The sequence below is a fragment of the Megalobrama amblycephala genome, linkage group LG14 (assembly GCF_018812025.1).
Source record: "Megalobrama amblycephala isolate DHTTF-2021 linkage group LG14, ASM1881202v1, whole genome shotgun sequence".
Classification (NCBI taxonomy): Eukaryota; Metazoa; Chordata; class Actinopteri; order Cypriniformes; family Xenocyprididae; genus Megalobrama; species Megalobrama amblycephala.
The window spans coordinates 44,751,660-44,758,007 of NC_063057.1; positions in this window are offsets into that span (position 1 = coordinate 44,751,660).

Below are 6,348 nucleotides of genomic sequence, written 5' to 3' on the forward strand. Positions count from 1 at the left end.
GGTCACGGGCGGAGAGGTTCAATCACCCTGATGCGGTCCTCAAAGACATATTTAATAACTGTTTAGATGACCCTTTGGCGCAGTGGGAGGTGGACCTATTAAAGACTTTAAACTTCTGGAATTTCTCTAATTACTTGTACCTCCGCAAGAATGGGCAGGTTCGGACACCTCCAGCACCCACTCCAGCCCGTCAGTCCGCTCAAGTCTGTGAATCCTCTCCAGCCCATGAATCCTCTCCAGCCCGGGAGTCCGCTCCAGAGCCCGTTCCAGCCCAGGAGTCCGCTCCAGAGCCCATTCCAGCCCGGGAGTCCGCTCCAGAGCCCGTTCCAGCCCAGGAGTTAGAACCCTGCATGGGCCACAAATCTTGGCCTTAGCCCGGCCCGTGTCCGTCAGCTTGTCAGAATTTTTGGCCCGAGCCTGACTGGAGCCCTTTTTTTTTTTTTTTTTTTTTTTTTAAAATCCTCTCCATAACGCAGCCTTTGTTGCAGCCATTAAAATGTTCCGTTTTTTTTTTTATTGCAAAGTAGTTGTAATCCTTTTCGTTTCTTTATTAAGTTAATTTATAAAAATGTTTGGAGCACTTCTTTGTTTATTAAATCAAAGACAGTGAGTTGAGCATGTCTGATCGATTTAGACTCTCAAATCAACACTTGTTCAATAAAAGCCATAGATATAAAACACTAATATAAACATATCACAATGTTAGTTTAAACGTTTACTAGCACTACCACAGTAAAAAGCTACTTTTTTCAAGCTGAGACAGGCTGCTCTGCTGCTCGTAACAGCGTGCGGAAAAATAAAAAAACAAAAACAAAACTGGCTTAAAAACAAACTTACAGGTTGTCTTACCTTACACCACAGCTGTGCATCAAAATCAAAGCTTCAACACTGAACATGGTCATTTTATTTTCAAATGAAAAGCGAGACAACATGCTACAGCCAGAAGAACACTCTCATAGAGAAAGAGAATCGTGAGAGAAAAAGCACGGCATCTGCATTGGAAAGTTTTAATTAGGCATGCTCATAATTGACTAGTTAACTGTTAACCAAGAAGTTTGACCAATTAATACTATCGGTTAGACGGTTTAAAAAGAAAACAAACTATAAACATATAGCTATAGACAACATATCCTATAAACGGTAGCCTATTCAGAACAGAACCATAACAAAAAATAAAAGAACATGTCGCCTACCTCTCCAATTCAGCACAAATCCAAATGTTTCCATATTCGTGAAGTATTTGAATGCTAAACTATTATTTATTATGTAAAGCTTTGTACTTCGCTCGCGTTCCAACAATACATCATTCACGTGTGCTTTTTAAGTGAATCGATTGTACAGACATTGAGCAGTGTAACTTTGATTGACTGTATTTTATTTTGATAATAAACAGGCTGTGATGTCAAGTTAAAAATGTGAGAACTGATAGGCTATGTTGTGTATGTGCACAAGGCGCCGGCGCGATTTCTCCATCCAAGCGCTGCGGGTGCGTGACGTGTGAATACTCACATTCTGTTGTTTTATATGCCGTATTTGCACATGTATAAAACTAAAGCCTTGAAAATAATATTTTGGTATTTTTAATGAGTCACACCGAAATGAACATCCCTATTTTTAATCCAATTGCTCTGCCGACACCTTCCAAGCGCCTTGCCCCTCTGGCGCCTTCCAAGTTGTCTACCCTGCTGCAGCCCACCTGGTCAGTACCTCCAGCACCACCCTGGCAATCAGCCAGGACTCCAGACCTGCTGGAACCCGCCTGGTCAATTCTTCCAGCACCGCCCTGGCACTCAGCCAGGACTCCTGATCTGCTGGAGCCCGCCTGGTCAGTTCCTCCAGCACCGCCCTGGCACTCAGCCAGGACTGCGGACCTGCTGGAGCCCGCCTGGTCAGTTCCTCCCGCACCACCCCTGGCATCAGCCAGGACTCTGGACCTGGCCCACCATCCCTCCCCCTGGTCCTCCTCCAGTCCACCTCCCTCCTGAGTTTTTGTTTTATAATGTCATGATCACCAGTTGGAGTGCCCTGGTTAGCCACCAGAGGGCACTCCAACCCGGACAATTGCCTCATCACTGCAGACTACATTTCCCATAACCCACTTCCCGGACTCATTATCACTCATTGTACTCAGCTGTTGTCACTCATGTTATTAGTGTCTGTCTATTTATACCCTGTTGTTTCTGTCATTTGTCGTTGAGTCTTCATCTTTGTTACATGCTTGTGGAATTCCTCCTTCTCTGTTTGGTTTTTGGTTCTTGTTTCTATATGGACTGAATCTATGGTTTTGACCCTTTACCTGGCTGTGACTACGATTTTGGATTGCCCTAATTAAAGCTGCATGTGGATCTTACCATCTTGTCTCAGTGCAATCCCTGACACATAGTCACTTTGGAAAGGTCATGCATGACGTAGGCAGAAGTACGACCCAGTGTTTACAAAGCGAACGTGCAAAGATTAAGTCAAATGCCCTTTACAAAAAAAAAAAAAAAAAAGGTAAAACAACAATGTTGGAGGATAAAATGAGATGGGAGTTTTTTGCTCTACCCTACCTTTTTTTGAACTGGAGTACACAGATGAAGAACTTAGATGGAGGAGACTGCTGCAGCGAAAAGCCTAGGGCAGACAAAGATCAAACGAGATGTGGTGGTTCACATGCGGTAAATGCTAACCATTGCCAACCAAGCAAGAATGTCAATGCTGCCACGACTGGACCATATCAATTCCACCGTTAGAAACAATCTGTGAGTCAGCCAGTGAGACTGTCTCATTCTCGCTGCATTACTGAACACAATTGTTTTCCACCGTTACTCAGCAACAGCGTTTTGGATGCATTTATCAGTTTGCTAAAACTGGAGACACCATCAGAGGCCACAAGGGCCCGTTGGCACCCTAACAGTAGATTAAGTATCCTTTTTAGTGTGACTACATGTAATATGACTATATTTTTAAAAGATTATTCACTACACACATTACTTTGATTTTACAGTCAATTCAGGCTGGTGGGCATACAGGCTAGTTCTTGAATGGATACTGAAAGGAGAGAGATTAGGAAGACAAAACAGGAGGGTTCTTACATCTTGTGTTGTCAGTGCCATTAGACATTTATACGTATCTCCATCAGGACAATATGTGGGTTTCAGAGAAGCAAAAGATGCTTTGGTTCTTTTGTAAGAATATATATTGTGATTACAATTAAAATGTTAACATTTTTTGATAAATAAAAAAAAATTGTTGTATTGCATCTCTTAGGTAGTATAACCTATCATAACCTGTTTTAATTAATGTAATTGCTGTAGCTTTGTTTCTGTCATATTCAATGTTATTTATCGGTGATCCTGTACACGTTTTTGTTGTTGTCTCACATGTAAGTTTACTTGGAAGAATAAAAAACATTGTCATTGTTGATGTGTAAATGCAAACGGGATGACATAGGGACGAGTAAATTATCAGGAAATTTTACTAATCCTTTAAAGTTACATAAACCTTTAAAGTAAGGAAACCGTTTCCCTAGGATGGAGAAATAAAACCATCAGGTAAACCAGGTAAAAACATGGATAGACAGTCTTAGAAAATGAGTAGTGAAATGGGTGAGTTCTATGCTTGCTTCGTTTCAAGAGGAGTTACAGGACTGTGGAGCTGCAAAGAACACTACAGTGAATATCTGTAATTCAGATGAATACCAGGATCAGGGAGAAATTTCTGACAGTAAAGCTGATTCTCAAAGTGATGATGAAATAGAAAATGTCAGTTTATCGCTAACCAAGATTTTGTGTGACTGGGCAGTTCATTTCAGGGTTTCTCTAGTAGCTTTGACTGCACTTCTTGCCATCTTGGGAGTTCATCATCCTTTTCTAACAAATACAACTTCTTTGTACCCAAACATTAGATTAGATCATTAAACATTAGATCGCTCACACATAAGGTGGTTATTGTAAATTAAATGATAACAGATAATAGTTTTGATGTACTCTGCCTTACTGAAACCTGGCTTAAACCAAATGATTCGTAATCATTAGTTCACAGATTACTCCAGTTCCAGGTGGATCCAGCCTCTTAGGAAGATTTCAGATGACCCAACACCTGTGAAGAAATGATGCTAACACCTGCCAGGACTTGAAATGATGCAAACTCTGAATCAACATGCATCAATTTTCTATATATCATAATCATTATGTTTACAACATGTAATCATTACTTCAATGAGCTTAATATTTCTGCCTAAATTAATACATGATGTTAGGTAACTGCATTTAGAACTGTACATTTCTGACATATGGACTTGGTGTTATGGCCTGTTTTCCACTTCTTACCTGTTGGGGGCAGTATAACGTTGGAATGTGATTGACCAGAGTTAATTGAATAATTTATGGGTGGTAGTAATCTTTTAATTTGTATTAATCTGCTCACCAGTACTTCCTCTGGTGGAGCATAGTTCTCCAGAGAAGTCTTTTGCTTGTTTTCTTTTAGTTTGTTTATTATTATTCAACACTCATCACCCGTTGGATTATTATTATTTTCTCTTTATTGTTTAAATCCCTACACAATGTGTTTTATTTTTTATTTTTTTTTTTTTTGTAAAAGATCATTTTCTGCATAAATAATCTTTAATAAAAATCTGTGATCCTCTTTATGTCAAGGTTCAGGAAAGAGCTGGCCATGACACTTGGACTGATAACAAATTATGCTACATTGTAATTAAACTAATTTTTCTGTAAAGCTACTTTGAAAATATATGTATTGTGAAAAGCCCTATACAAATACATGTGAACTGAATTGAATTAATGACTTGGAGGTCCCTAGATTGGGTTGTGTCGCGCACTCACTACAGCTTGTAGTTAACGAGGGACTTCGGTAAAAATGGAGCGTGAGCGATGCGATTGCAAGTGCCAGAAAAACAATGGGGCACTTAAAACATTCTCCATTAAAGTCTGCATGAACCGGAAGTTGCAAACGACTTTTCTCCAGTGTTGTGGCATATTTCCAAGTGAAACGGAATTTTGAATAGAGGGCAGAGTTTTACTTTAGCGCACCTCTTCTCCATATCTCGCTCATAGCAGACACACAGTTGCAGAGGAGTGGTTTACGCGTTTTCAACCCAAGCCATCAAACTGACGTTATCAGAGAAGGAACGCCATTCCAGACCGGAAGTAACATTTCAGATTTTGATGAAAGATTACCACGACAAACAATTTTTTTCTGTGTTTTGACTTGCATTGTTCACCACAAGACTAGTAATATGCACTAACAAAGTAAATAAGGTCAATTTTGATTTCATCTGTACTTTAACATACTCGCAATTATAGGATATTCAGCACAAATTTCAAATGCCTCTAAATCATCAAGCAAAATGTCAAAACCAGATGAAACAGCTGTACAAGCTGTTGAGAGCGAAAGGCTAGCTTTGCCTCCAACATTCTAGATAAAATGAAGTGACTAATAAAAGGGAGAGCAGAAATGCTAATAAAAAAAAAAAAAAAACTGCCATTGCTGATCAAGTGAACCCTGAAACAGCTTAATGTCACTTGTGATTAGGGTGACCACCTAGCTATTGCAGGACAGTAGATGTGATTTTGCGGGACAATGCAAGACACGTGTGAGACAGATCACTTTACTACTATTATGAAACAGTGGACATGTGAGCATCAGAACTGGACCACGGACCAATGGAAGAAGGAGGCCTGGTCTGATGAATCATGTTTCTTTTACATCACGTGGCTGGCCGGGTGCGTGTGCGTCGCTTACCTGGGGAACACAATGGCACCAGGATGCACTATGGGAAGAAGGCAAGCCATGTCCATACTATCACGTCATACAATTGCAATTTTAACAGTTGCTCTCCTGACATGCATCCTGTTACCATAAACTGGCCTGTCAATCATCTTGTCACAGTTAAAATCATCCATATTTAATTTAATTTCCTTCCATATCGGAGAGAAATGCAGTTGCACGTTGATCTGCAGTCGTGGGTCTTTCCTGCGGACAACTTTCCTCATATTAATGATGCATTTAAAAGTTAATGGCCAAACGGGTCTTTATAAAAGTCCACGTTGTTATTGGAGATGAAATATAACACGGATAACATTAAATAAATATTTTCTATCAGGTTAAACTGATTATTAGTTACTCAAACCTCTAACCATCCATTGCACATTTCCACCATGTTTTATAGTTTACTTTTTACTCGTGTTTGAAGTTCTGAACTGAATCCTCCTCCAAAACACAATGGTTTTGGGCAGTATTAGCCTTTACAGTGTGCACGGATCCACACTTCGAAAATCTATCAGAAATAGTAAACCATCCAGCCTATTGACATGTTCTTTTCAAAATACTATGCTTTGAGACACACTT